Source organism: Elephas maximus, chromosome 9 (assembly GCF_024166365.1).
Source record: "Elephas maximus indicus isolate mEleMax1 chromosome 9, mEleMax1 primary haplotype, whole genome shotgun sequence".
Taxonomy (NCBI): domain Eukaryota; kingdom Metazoa; phylum Chordata; class Mammalia; order Proboscidea; family Elephantidae; genus Elephas; species Elephas maximus.
This window is the reverse complement of record NC_064827.1, coordinates 84,387,612-84,402,413: the sequence shown is the minus strand read 5'-3', so window position 1 is coordinate 84,402,413 and position 14,802 is coordinate 84,387,612. Positions and strand designations below refer to the sequence as shown.

The 14,802-nt window shown below is 41.7% G+C and overlaps 1 protein-coding gene across 2 annotated transcripts in view; it reads right to left on the bottom strand.

Annotated features, from left to right (window-relative positions):
• The window catches only part of TJP2 (tight junction protein 2), a 160,132-nt gene that overhangs the window by 107,906 nt on the left and 37,424 nt on the right, over positions 1 to 14,802 (bottom strand). For both annotated transcript variants that reach the window (XM_049895232.1, XM_049895230.1), the window contains exon 2: positions 11,214 to 11,334. The gene's annotated coding sequence lies outside the window, so the exon portion shown is untranslated. The remainder of the gene's footprint in view (positions 1 to 11,213; positions 11,335 to 14,802) is intronic.

Here is a 14,802-nt window from a genome sequence, read left to right as displayed (position 1 = left end):
GGTCACCCATGGTGGACAGGTTTCACCTGAGCTTCCAGACTAAGACAGGCTAGGAAGAAGGACCCGGCAGTGTACTTCTGAGAAGAATTAGCCACTGAAAACCTTATGAATAGCAGCAGAACACTGTCAGACATAATGGCAGAAGAGGAGCCACTCAGATTGGAAGACACTCAAAATACAACTGGGGAAGAGCTGCCTCCAAGGGTAGAGTAGACCTTAATGACGTGGATGGAGTCAAGCTTTTGGGATCTTCATTTGCTGATGTGGCACAACCCAAATGAGAAGAAACAGCTGCAAACATCAATTAATAATCATAACGTGCAATGTAAAAAGTATGAATCTAGGGAAATTGGAAATCAACAAAAATGAAATGAAACACATAAACATCGATATCTTAGGCATTAGTGAGCTGAAATGGACTGGGATTGGCCATTTTGAATTGGACAATCATATGGTCTACTATGCTGGGAATGACAACCTGAAGAGGAATGGCATTGCATTCATCATGAAAAAGGACATTTCAAGATCTATCCTGAAGTACAACACTATTAGTGATAGGATAATATTCATACACCTACAAGGAAGACCAGTTAATACAACTGTGATTCAAGTTTACACACTAACCACTGAGGCCAAAGATGAAGAAATTGAAGATTTTTACTAACTTCTGAAGTCTGAAATTGATTGAACATGCAATCAGGATGCATTAATTACTGGTGATTGGAATGTGAAAGTTGGAAACAAAGACAAAGGATCAGTACTTGGAAAACACGGCCTTGGTATAGAAATGATGCCAGAGATCTCGTGACAGAATTTTGTAAGACCAACGACCTCTTCATTGCAAATAACTTTTCTGGACAACATAAACGGCAATTATGTACATGGACCTTACCAGATGGAATACACAAGAATCAAATCAACTACATCTGTGGAAAGAGACGATGGAAAAGCTCAATATCATCAGTCAGAACAAGGCCAAGTGCCAACTGTGGAACAGACCAGCAATTGCTCATATGCAAGTTCAAGTTAAATTGATGAAAATTAGAACAAGTCAATGAGAGCGCAAGTATGACCTTGAGTATATCCCACCTGAATTTAAAGACCATCTCAAGAAAAGATTTGATGCATTGAACACTAATGACCAAAAACCAGACAAGTTGTGGAATGACATCAAGGACATCATACATGAAGAAGGCAAAAAGTCATTAAAAAGAAGGAAAGAAAGAAAAGAGCAAATGGATGTCAGAAGAGACTCTGAAATTTGCTCTTGAATGTCAAGTAGCTAAGCAAAAGGAAGAAATGATAAAGTAAAAGAGCTGAACAGGAGATTTCAAAGGGAGGCTAGAGAAGACAAAGTAAAGTATTATAATGAAATGTACAAAAACCTGGAGTTAGAAAACCAAAAAGCAAGAACACACTTGGCATTTTTCAAGCTGAAAGAACTGAAGAAAAAACTCAAGCCTCAAGTTGCAATATTGAAGAATTCTACAGGGAAAATATTAAATGACACAGGTAGCATCAAAGGAATACACACAGTCACTATACAAAAAAGAATTGGTCAAAGTTCAACCATTTCAGGAGGCAGCATATGGTCAGAAACCAATAGCACTGAGGAAGAAGTTCAAGCTGCACCGAAGGTACTGGCTACAAACAAGCCTCCAGGACTTGACGGAATACCAATTGAGATGTTTCAACAAAAAAGATGCAGCGCTGGAAGTGCTCACTCGTCTATCGCAAGAAATCTGGAAACCAGCTACCTGGAAAACTGACTGGAAGAGATCCATATTTATGCCTAGTCCCAAAAAAGGTGATCCAACAGAATGCAGAAATTATCGAACAATATCATTAATGTCACACGCAAGTAAAATTTTGCTGAAGATCACTCAAAAGCAGCTGCACGGTATATCGACAGAGTACTGCCAGAAATTCAAGCCAGATTCAGAAGAGGACATGGAACCAGGGGTATCACTGATGCTGCCAGATGGATCCTGGCTGAAAGCAGAGGATACCAGAAAGTTGTTTACCTGTGTATTATTGACTATGCAAAGGCATTTGACTGTGTGGATCATAACAGATTATGGATAACATTTTGAAAAATGGGAATTCCAGAACACTTAAGTGTGCTCATGAGGAACCTGTACATGGATCAAGAGGCAGTCATTCAAACAGAGTAAGGGGATACTGTGTGGTTTAAAGACAAGATAGATGTGCATCAGGGTTGTGTCCCTTTACCATATTTATTCAATCTGTATGATGAGCAAATAATCCAAGAAACTGAACTATATGAAGAAGAACAGGGCATCAGGATTGGAGGAAGACTCATTAACAACCTGCATTATGCAGATGACACGACATTGCTTGCTGAAAGTGAAGAGGACTTGAAGCACTTACTGATGAGGATCAGTATGGATTACACCTCGAAATAAAACAGAAATCCTTAAACTGGACCAATAAGCAACATCATGACAAGCTGAGAAAATATTGAAGTTGTCAAGGGTTTCATTTTACTTGGATCCACAATCAACGCCCAAGAAAGCAGCAGTCAAGAAATCAAAAGATGTATTGCATTGGGCAAATCTGCTGCAAAAGACCTCTTTAAAGTGTTAAAAAGCAAGGATGTCATCTTGAAGACTGATGTGCACCTGACCCAAGCCATGGTGTTTTCAGTTGCCTCATATGCATGGAAAGCTGGACAATGAATAAGGAAGGCTGAAGAATTGACACCTTTGAATCCTGGTATTAGTGAAGAATATTGAATATACCGTGGACTGCCAAAAGAATGAACAAATCTGTTTTGGAACAAGTACAATCAGAATGCTCCTTAGAACCAAGAATGGCGAGAATATGTCTCACTTACTTTGGGCATGTTTTCAGGAGGGACCAGTCCCTGGAGAAGGACATGGTGCTTGGTAAAGTCAGTGAAAAACAGGAAGACTCTCAGCAAGATGGACTGACACACTGGCTGCAAAAGTAGGCTCAAGTATAACAACGATTGTGAGGATGGTGATTGTACATAAGGTAGCTACGACTTGAAACAGACTCGACAGCACCTAACTACAACAACCCACACCTGCACGTACTTTTGGGCTTCAGTTATTTTTATATAAATGATAGCTATTTATTTATACAGCCGCGACGTAGATCACAAAAAAAGAAGTAAATGCAATTGAAATGTTGCCATCCAGAACCATCATTGTCAGTCACTGGATGAGTAGTCTTCCAAGTGTTTCTATGCATAGACAAGCAGGCAAGATACAACTGTATACAGCTGGGATTATACTAAACCACAAAACCAAATCAAACCTGTTGCCATCAAGTCAATTCCAACTCATAGCAATCCTACAGGACAGAGTACAACTGCCCCCCATAGGGTTTCCAAGAATTAGCTGGTAGATTCAAACTGCCGACCCTTTGTTTAGCAGCTGAGCTCTTAACCACCACGCCACCAAGGCGATTGGCTGCTAATGGAAAGATTGGCATTTCAAACCCATCCAAAGGCTCCAAAGCAGAAAATCTGGTGATCTGCTTTTGTAAAGATTATAGCCAAGGAAATCCTATAGGGTAATTCTCCTCTGTCACACGGAGTTGCTAGGAGTCAGAATCGATAGGACAGCACCCAACAACAATTCCTACATAAGAATAGGGCTTATCTTTTCATGGCAATATAGATTTATATCATCACTTTTGTAGTTATGTGATATTCCATTTGTATGAATAAACCATAATTTGCTGAACAAATGCTTCTTTTTAAAGATTTTGGAATTGGTATACTGGTGTTTTTACCTGTCTAAGAGTCGGCCCCCAACTTATGGGGACCCCAGGCACAACGAGCCCAGTCCTGCTCCATCTCCATCATAGGTAGCAGATCTGACCACTGTAATCCATAGGGTTTTCATTGGCTGAATTTTCAGAAGTAGATCTCCAGGCCTTTCTTCCTAGTTCATCAGCTCCACTGAAACCTGTTTGGCCTCACAGCAACATGCAAGCCTCCATTGACAGACAGAGGTGGCTGCACATGAGGTGCACTGGCCCTCAGTTGAACCCAAGTCTCCGGCTTGGAAGGTGAGAATTCTACCACTGAACCACCAATGCGCCTAGCACATAGAATACCTGAAAGCAGTTACCGGATCCGTACGTGACAGCTACTTTGGCTGGAATGGGTAGAGGAGGAAGTGTTGAGGAGAACCGGCGGTGGTGGTGAGGAAAAGGGATAAAGAATCACAGAGAAATCTTAACAAATTTGACTGTGAAAGTGAGAGAGAGACAGAGCTCTGGGCTTGCAAGACCCTGAACCTGTTGCCCTTGAGTTGATTCCGACTCACAGCGGCCCTATAGGATAGAGTAGAACTGCGCCATGGGGTTTCCAAGGAGCAGCTGGTGGATTCGAACTACTGACCTTTTGGTTAGCAGCCAAGCTCTTAAACACTGCACCACTAGGGCTCCTATAAGCCCCTAGTCATCTTTTAATTTTCAGGTCCTGGATTCTTTTTCTTTTTTTTTTTTTTTTGTGCTTTAGGTGAAAGTTTACAGAGCAAATTAGTTTCTCATTCAAAAATTTATACACAACTTTTGTGACATTTGTTGCAATCCCCTTTACACTCTGGGTTCCCTGTGTCCATTTGTCCAGTTTTCCTGTCCCTTCCTGACTTTTCATCCTTGCTTTGGGGCAGGTGTTCCCCATTTGGTCTCGTATACTTGAATGAACTAAGAAGCACGTTCCTCACCTGTGTTATTTGTTTAATGTTGTTGTTATTAGGTGTCGGTAAGTGGGTTCCCACTCATAGCGACCCTACATGCAACAGAATGAAACACTGCCCAGTCCTGCACCATCCTCACAACCGTTGCTATGATTGAGCTCAACAATGGACACACTGGGTTTGCTTAATAGGCCTGTCTAATCTTTGGCTGAAAGGTGGACTTCGGGAGTGGCTTCAGTTCTGAGTTAGCAGGGTGTCCAAGAGCCATAGTCTCGGGGGTTCCTCCAGTCTCTGTCAGAGCAGTAAGTCTGGTTTTTTTTGTGAATATGAATTTTGTTCTAGATTTTTTTCTTCCACTCTGTCCGGAACCCACTATCATAATCCCTGTCAGTTGCCAGGCACCATCTAGTTCTGGGCTCAGCCTGGTGTAGGCTATGGTTCATGTGGTCCATTAGTCTTTTGGACTAACATATTCCTTGTGTCTTTGATTTTCTTCATTCTCCTTTGCCCCAGATGGGATGGGAAAGATGTATCTTAGGTGGCCTCTCACAAGTTTTTAAGACCCTAGACGCTACTCACCAACGCCTGGATTCTTTTAAACATGCAGGAGTATAATTAAATTTGTTTCAAAACTCTTTGTCACTGCACCAAATAACCTACCTTGAGTATTACTCATCTATGTACTATACTTAATATGTCCAGACACCTCAGAGCCCCACAGATAGGCCAGATGGCCAATGCTTTGTCTTGTTGATTCCATGAGTAAACCATGTACTCCAATTTTTGTCTGGGAAACATGTTCAGCTATAACAAAAGCATAGAAAGTAAATGAGAATAGACCCCTCTAGTTTTCATTTTTTTTTTCCCTCTCAAAAGCTTGCTTGAATTGCTAAAATGATAAGCTCTTTGGAGATGAGTATTTGAAGGGCTGTTCTTTCACTTTCAGTGCTAAAAGAGGAAAATACAGAATTATTGTGTGGGTACTGACAAAACTACTTGTCTGAAAGTTCCATCGCTAGATGATAATTAAGTTGGTTGAATCCCTGTATATTGACACAATTCCAAGTAAATGTATTTGTAACACAAGTGTAAGGGCCGACCCAGTATTTAAAACATTTAGGCTGGTTTGGGAGGGAAGGTTAAGAGTAAGACATTTATACTCAAATAACCTGTGTATTTATAGGCGTTTTAACATTTTAATAGCAAAATGAGTATCTTCACCTTGAAAAAAATGTAGCCTTTTTCTTTCATGAATTTTACGTGTTTCGTACACTCTACTGATTTCCCAACAGTCTCCTTGTGACAGATAAAACCAGTTGCTACACAGTCAACGCTGACTCATGGTGACTCCACGTGTGTCAGAGTAGAACTGGGCTCCATAGGATTTTCAATGGCTGATTTTTCAGAAGTAGACTGCCAGGCCTTTCTTCCGAGGTGCCTCTGGGTTGACTTGATCTTCCAATCTTTTGGTTAGCAGCCGAGCGCGTACCCAGGGACTCCTCAGAACAGCTAAAAAACTGAAATATAAGAGTATCTTATCCAGAAACTCAAGAACCAGAAACTGACTAGTGTCTTCACCCTAATCTCCACAGCAGTGCTTTTCCCACCGAACCTTGAGGGAATGTGGCAGAAACAAAGAAAATGCTAGAAGCTAGTAGAACACTGGAGAAAGAGCATAGCTATGAAGTCAGACAAACCTGGGTCTCAACGAGTCCCAGTCCTGCTACTTTTCAAGTTGAACCTTATGAATAGGTTGCCACATTCAACTGTTTTTGACCTACAAAAATGGCCAGCCTGTGTGGTTGCCATAATAGCCAGGTGACTTGGGCAGCCTGCTAAAATCTCTAACCCTTGTTTCTTCCTCTGCCTCTCAAAGGGTGGGTATGAGGATTAGGCAAGACAATGCAGGTCACGAGTTTAGCACAGTACCTGCTGAACAATAAGCATTCAAATAAACTACAGCTTTCATTGTTATATGTTGATACCTCATTTCAGGAATCTCAGAATTCTCCCGAAAACAAGATTAACTTTCCTTCTAGCTTACTGCAGCATCTCCAGGTCCTTTGATGGGCAGTCTCTACTTTGTAAGTTTCTTTTCCCTTTAATACACCTGGCTAACTCCTTTTCATCCTCAGGTTTCCTCTCAAATATCACCTCGTCCAGGAGGCCTCCCCTGACTACTCCTCCCACGGTAAGGTGAGAACAGCCCTTTCGAACAGCAATGCAATTACTGATTCTAAATTAGACTCCAAGGTCCTACAGGGAAGAGCCTTCATTTTCCTCTAAATTTCCCTCAGGCAGTGCTGTATGAGGTGCTCATTAAATGTTTAAGGAAAGAATCGTTTAACCACAGGTGCGGAAGCTGGCCACACATACCATCTGTAAACAAGCCCATGCTCTAAACCAGCTGTTAAAAGTACTCTCTGGGTTCTTGTTATTGTTGTTAGTTGCCATTCAGTTGGCTCTGACTGATGGCGGTCCCATGAAAAAGAGAAAACACTGTTGCTCAGTCCTGCGCCATCTTCACAATGGTTGGTATACTCAAGTCCATTGTTGTGGCCACTATGTATTTTGAGTGCCTTCCAACCTGAGGGGGCTACTACTCTTCTAGCACCGTATTGGGCAATAATTCTCTTGTGATCCATAAGCTTTCCATTGGCTAATTTTCAGAAGTAGATCGCCAGGCTTTTCTCAGTCTAGAAACTCCACTGAAACCTGTCCACCATGGGTGATCCTCCAGATAATTGAAATTCTGGTGGCATAGCTTCCACCATCACAACAACATGAAAGCCAACACAGTACTACAAATTGGTATATGGTGAATTCTCCAGGTTAAACCAAAACCAAACCAAACCCATTGCTGTCAAGTTGATAGCGACCCTATAGGAGTAGAACTGCCCTATAGGGTTTCCAAGGCTATAATCTTATAATCTTTAATCTTTACAGAAGCAGACTGCCACATCTCTCTCCCGAAGAGCAGGTGATGGGTTCAAACTGCCTACCTTTCAGTTAGCAGCCAAGCGCCAAGAGCTACCACGCTCTTCCCTCTCCAAGTTAGTGGCTCTCAAAGTGTGATTCTGGGACCAGCAGCATCAGCACCAACTAGGAACTTGTTAGAAATGCTAATTCTCAGATCTCACCCCAGGCTGACTGAAACAGAAGGAATCTGTGTTTTAACAAGCCCTCCAACTGATTCTGATGCGGCTCAAGTTTGAGAACCACTGCTCTGGGTCTGGGGACCTGGTAGCAAACAGTGGTTAAGAGCTACGGCTGCTAACCAAAACGGTCAGCAGTTCGAATCCACCAGCTGCTCCTTGGAAACCCTATAGGGCAGTTCAACTCTGTCCTATAGGGTCACTATGAGTTGGAATCAATGGCAATGGGTTTTTGGTTTGGCTCTGGGTCGATCCAATTCCAGTATTAGGAGGGGCTGCTGGCATGACCTCCATGAGTATCCCCATATACTGAGGGGACCCTAGGAAAGGGGGAACTGCAGAGGGACTCTGAGGTGCACAGAAGTAAAACTTTCAAGCTGTCACCTTCGACTCACTTTTCTAAGCCCATATTAGGGATGAGGCAATGATAAACAAACAAACAAAAAACCCACTGCCGTCAAGTCGATTACGACTCATAGTGACCCTCTAGGACAGAGCAGAAGTGCCCCGTAGAGTTTCCAGGAAGCACCTGGCGGATTCGAACTGCCGACCTTTTGGTTAGCAGCCGTAGCACTTAATCACTATGCCACCAGGGCTTCCTTAACTTTATCTAAATTACCTAACAATGCAAATCCACATCTAGAAAGTGAAGCTATCCCCTAACTCCTGGCATCCTTCCTGAAGATAAAAAGGCAAAGATGATTCTGCCAAATCAGAAAGATATTCAAAATCCCTTAAAGTGGCAAGAAAGCAAGCCCCAGGCAAATAGTGCTTTTCAGAGGAGATGCCAAGATGGTAAAGGAGGGCAGAAGTGATACAGGCTGATGGTCGTAAACCTCAGGTCAAGGGCAGGCTCGCTCCTCCACCTGTATGTACCAGACATTGCTTGTCAGTCATGACATTCGTGCTCAACACATTGGACAGCATCTAACCCAACCAACCCAATCCATTGCCAACAAATCGAATTCTGACTCAGCGACCCTGTAGGACAGAGTAGAACTGCTCTCATAGGGTTTCCAAGGCTATAAATCTTCACTGAAACAGACTGCCGCATCTTTCTCCCTCGGAACGGCTGGTTGGTTCAAGCCCTTAACCATTGCACCACCAGGGCTCCTGGACAGCACCTAAAAACCAAACAAACCCACTGGCCATTGAGTTGATTCCAACTCATAGGACAGCACCTAGGAATCCTCAAAATTAACTCCAGCCAGCCACTACCAATTTAACAGAATTGGCCCTTGAGAAAAACCTGTTATTCCGAATTTAGGAGTCAAGTGTTCAAGCTCTGTTCAGTTAGTACAGAAATCAGCTGTGTAAAATGAACCGAATGTAGAAGTCAGGGGCTATGCAACCATGGGGAAATCATTTAAAACCTCTGAATCTCGGTTTCCTTCTTTGAAAAAGGAAATGCCTTCCTCTCAGAGTTGTTGTGAGGATAGACAACATGTGTGAAAGCACCGTGCCCCGTACCTGGCCCATAAATAAATAGAAGGCCTTTAATAAGTGCTTGTTGAATCTGAAACTAGGGCAATGTGGGATGCCCTGGGAAAAACTCTTGCCACCCAAGATCCCCTGAAGTTAATCCATCCCAGAAACTCAAGCTTAAGTGTTTACAAATGAAAGAGCTCTGGAATGAAGTGCTGACAGGAAACCAAACTGCAGTCAGAAGGGCGTGTGGTCAGTAGTGCAGGGACTCACACAAGGGAGCGGCTGGGCTGAGTCAGAAAGGGCCTTCCCTCCAACAGACAATGCAGCTCCGATCCCTTTTGAGATACTCCACACTGCCTCTCCTGTTCACTTGACTAATAAATCAATAGATCTTACCTAGAAATCTAGTATCAGGATTATCCCTTCTGGAGAGAACATCTCAGTGAACAAAACCCACTGCAAGCCCTGTCAGCTCAGTGGATTGTAAGGACTTCTCCACTCAAGTGCACCCATTTGGACAACTTACTATTGCTGTTAGGAGCCATCGAGTAAGCTCCACCTTATGGAGACCTTATGGGTAACAGAACGACATGTTGCCTGGTCCTGCTCCATCCCCATGGTCTTTGTTGTTTGACTCCATTGTAGCAGCTATTGTGTCAGCCCATCTCACTGAGGGTTTCCTTCTTTTCTACTGACCCTCTACTTTACCAAACACAATGACCATTTCTGGCAATCAGTCTTCCCTGACGATGTGTCCAAGGTAAGCAAGATGAACTTTTGCCATCCTTGCTTCCAAGGAGTATTTCACTTGTGTTTCTTCTAAGACTGATTTGTTTGTTCTTCTGGCAGTCCAAGGTATATTCAATATTCTTTGCCAACACCACAATTCAACTGCATCAGTTCTTCTTCTGTCTTCTTTTTTCATTGTCCAGCTTTCACATGCATATGAGGCAACTGAAAAGACCAAGCCTTGCAGGAATGCCTCCATATGTGCCAGGTACTTGCTATACATGAACTCATTTAACTTCATCATACCATTACCATTTCAAAGATGAAGAAGCTGGGGCTCAGAAACATTAAGACGGTTGCCCAATATCACACAACTAGGAGGCACTGGGATTTGAATACTTTCTACTATTCATTCTGGGGTGTGCTACTCACACTCACACTCACTCCCCTAAACTTCAGCTCTTACATGTAACTGGACTTGGGCTGAGTGAGAACGTAAACAGACAGGAATTATACAAAGAGCACATGAAAAAATTTCCACCCCCATTCCAGCCAGCCGTGGACTGGCCTATAATCAAGGGTTAAAGTGTAACTAAGAACAAATACATTCCCACATCTGTTAAAATAAAAGTTAATACCTTTTAAATCTCACTTAATTCGTATTTATACTGAATCCATAAATAGATAATACTTGCTTTTAGCTCTTTTGCTAAAAGCTAGTACATAATTAATCTTTAGAAGCCAGTATGATTGATATCTTTTTATACTTCTAGCAAAATGATTACCACTGTTATAAAATTCCACAACACAATGATAATGAAAAAACTTGAGGTACCAGAATGACCTCCAACCCCAGGCACCAAAATATCATGTTGTCCTTCCTAACAGTTAGGCATTTGTTCTGGACCATAGGAGGGTATGCTATACCCAGGCAGGTCCTCAATGAAATTCAACCTACCATGGAAAAGTTATGTCTATCAAAGTAGACCATAACTGCAGATAGGATGTTTGTGTTCTTCCATAAAAGGTATATTACAATTAAATTTTATTTGCTAGTGAACAGTCTACTCGATATTGAATATATTTTGATATCAACAACACTGAAACTGGTGGCATTAATTACCTCTAGGATGTGAAATAATGTACATTAACTTTTTGGTGAAGAAAAGCCAGTAACTAGGCTAAGAGACAAATAAGCAAGTACCTGGTGAGGGAGGCTGTCCACCACGACAGGTTGACGTCTTGGGGAGAACGTGTGCCCGGTGGTGTGGTTGGGGTGCCAGTCCCACTCACAAGGAGATGATAATAAGGTGGTGCTCCACACCCTGAAAAAGACAGTATTGTTAAAACCCAATATGGTCATTACTAGCATGGTGGAATCCTAGGAAATGCACTGAAATTCATACACCATGCAATGCATCCATTTATAGTATGGATTTTCATATATTCAGAGTTGTGCAACCATCACCACAATCAATTTTAGAAGATTTTAATGACCCCAGAAAGAACCCTGCACCCCTTAGCCATCACCCCTAACCCCCACCCCATTAAGCAACCACTAATCTACTTTCTCTGTCGCTATAAAAAAAAAAAAAAAAAAAACAGCTGCTGTGGAGTAATTTCCAACTCATAGTGACCCTATAGGACCACGTAGAACTGCCCCATAGGGTTTCCAAGGTTGTAATCTTTACAGAAGCAGACTACCGCATCCTTTTCTCTGGTGGGTTCCAACCTCTGACCTTTTGGTTAGCAGCCCAGCACTTAACCACTACGCTACTAGGGCTCTTTTTCTGTCTCTACAGATTTGTCTATTCTGGATATTTCATATAAATGGAATCATATCTATGTGCCCTTTTGTAGACACAAAAGATTCTTTCACATACCGTTTTTAAGGTTCATCCATGTTCTACCATATATCAGTTATCAGTACTTAATTTCTTTTTATGGCTAGATAATATCCCAATATATGGATATACCGTATTTTACTTATCCATTCATCACTTAATGGACATTTGGCTTGTTTCCACTTTGTGGCTATTATGAATAAAGCTGCTCTGTGCATTTCCATATAAGTGGCGTATGTTTTCATTTCATTTCATTTCTCTTGGGTAGATACCTGGGAATGGAATTGCTGCCCCTAATGTTCCTCAATCTTCAAAAACTGGAGAAAACTATGTAAAAATCTGGCATCTTCAATCTACTTGAGGGTCATCCTGAGCAACAGTTCTTATTACGAAGTCACCGTTCAGGTTTAAAAGATACTCAGCACAGACTTACGGGACTGGTTGAGAATACAGCACTCCCCGAGACTACTGCCCTGAGATACTCCTTAAGCCTTGAACCAAAACTAGCCCCTGAGGTCACCTTTTAGCTAAATAACAGATTAGCTCACAAAATAAAGAATATGACCCATGAGTGATACTTTAGAAAATCATTTGTCATAGAGCTTTCATATGCAGAGGAAGATACGGTGATATAAAGAAATAGAAGTTTAAACTTAGAAAAGTAGGGGTAAATTTTAAGGTAACCACAAAGGAGACTAACAATCCTACTCATCAAAATAAAATACAAGAAAAAAATAGAGACTCAGCAGAAATGAAATCAACAATGAATAAGAGGAAAAGACAATACATAAACTACTCAGCACAAAAAATTAAGTGGGAAAAAGAAACTGTCAACAACACACAAAAAAAGACATCAAAATGATAGCACTAAACTCATACCTATCCATAATTACGCTGAATGTAAATGGACTAAATGCATCAATAAAGAGACAGACAGTGACAGAATGGATTAAAAAAACATGATCCATCTATATGCTGCCTACAAGAGACAGTCCAAGAAGAGCTGACGACTTTGAGTTGTGGTGTTGGGGAAGAATATTGAATATACCATGGACTGCCAAAAGAACGAACAAATCTCTCTTGGAAGAAGTGCAGCCAGAATGCTCCTTAGAGGCAAGGATGGCGAGACTGCATCTTACATACTTTGGACGTGTTGTCAGGAGGGATCAGTCCCTGGAGAAGGACATCATGCTTGGCAGAGTACACAGTCAGCGGAAAAGAGGAAGACCCTCAACAAGGTGGATTGACACAATGCCTGCAACAATGAGATCAAGCATAACAACGATTGCAGGGATGGTGCAGGACCAGGCAGTGTTTTGTTCTGTTGTGCATAGGGTGGCTACGAGTCGGAACCGACTCGATGGCACCTAACAACAACAACGAGACAGGCCTTAGACTTAGGGACACAAAAAAACTAAAACTCAAAGGACAAAAAAAAGTATCAACCAAAGAACAATTAAAAAAGAGCAGAAGTAGCAATATTAATTTCTAACAAAATATACTTCAAAGTTAAATCCATCATAAAGGATAAGAAAGGACACTATATAATGATTAAAGAGACAATATACCAAGAAGATATAACCATATTAAGTATTTATGCACCCAATGACAGGGCCGCAAGATACATAAAACAAACTCTATCAGATCAGCATTGAAAAGTGAGATAGACAGCTCCACAATAATAGTAGGAGACTTAAACACACCACTTTCGGTGAAAGACAACATCCAGAAAGAAGCTCAATAAAGACAGAGAAGAACTAAATGCCACAATCAACCAACTTGACCGTATAGACATATACAGAACACCCCACCCAACAGTAACCAAGTATACTTTCTTTTCCAATGCACACGGAACATTCTCTAGAATAGACCACGTATTAGGTCATAAAGCAAGCCTTAGCAGAATCCGAAACATCGAAATATTACAAAGCATCTTCTCTGACCACAAGGCCATAAAAGTAGAAATCAATAATGGGAAAAGAAATTAAACACTTCGAAACTGAACAATACCCTGCTCAAAAACGACTGGGTTACAGAAAGACACCGAGGATGGAAAAAATCACCTGTATGAAACCAAATGGTCAACAATTACTTTAAGACAAAGATGAGAATGTAAAAGGGGCACAGAAACTAGACTACTGGAAACTGAACAACCAGAATGGAAATAATGAGAATGCTCGTGCATTGTAAAGAATGTAACCAATGTCACTGAACAATCTTTGTAGAAGTTGATGAATGGAAACACTTTTTTTTTTTCCCGTTAAGAAGCTTCAGAACAAAACTTCTGAAACATCAACTATTGAAAACCCAATGGAGCACAGTTCTACTCTGACACACATGGAGTTGCCATGAGTCAGAATCAACTCAAGAGCAAACAACAAGGACTGAATTGTGTCCCCCAAAAACATACACTGAAGTCCTAACCCCTGTAACCTGTGAATATAATCCTGTTTGGAAACAGGGGTTTTCTTTTGTTATGTTAATGAGGTCATACCTGAGTGTGATGGGTCCTAAACCTAACCCCTTCTGAGTGAAGTCTTAGAAAGGTGAGGACAGACAGATACACACACAGGGAGTAGACACCATGTGACCATGGGGGCAGATGCAACTACCAGCAGCAAAGGAACACCAAGAATTGTCAGCAGTGACCACAAACTAGGAGAGAGACCCACAGAGGGAATGGTTACAGCGAGACCCTTGATTTGGACTTTTAGTCTCCAGAACTGTGAGAATATACATTTCTGTTCTTTAAAACCACCCATTTTGTGGTATTTTATGTCAGCCCTGGGAAACTAAGATACCCCCCCGCCCCGAAAAAACAAACATGAAATAGCCCCTTTGCACATTTTTATAAATCGTGCGTATAGTCTTTCAAACGGCACCAGGAGGCAGACTCACTTCTAGGTCGTGCCTGGGCCCTGGCGGCTTCACACTGGGCCGTCAGAGGGC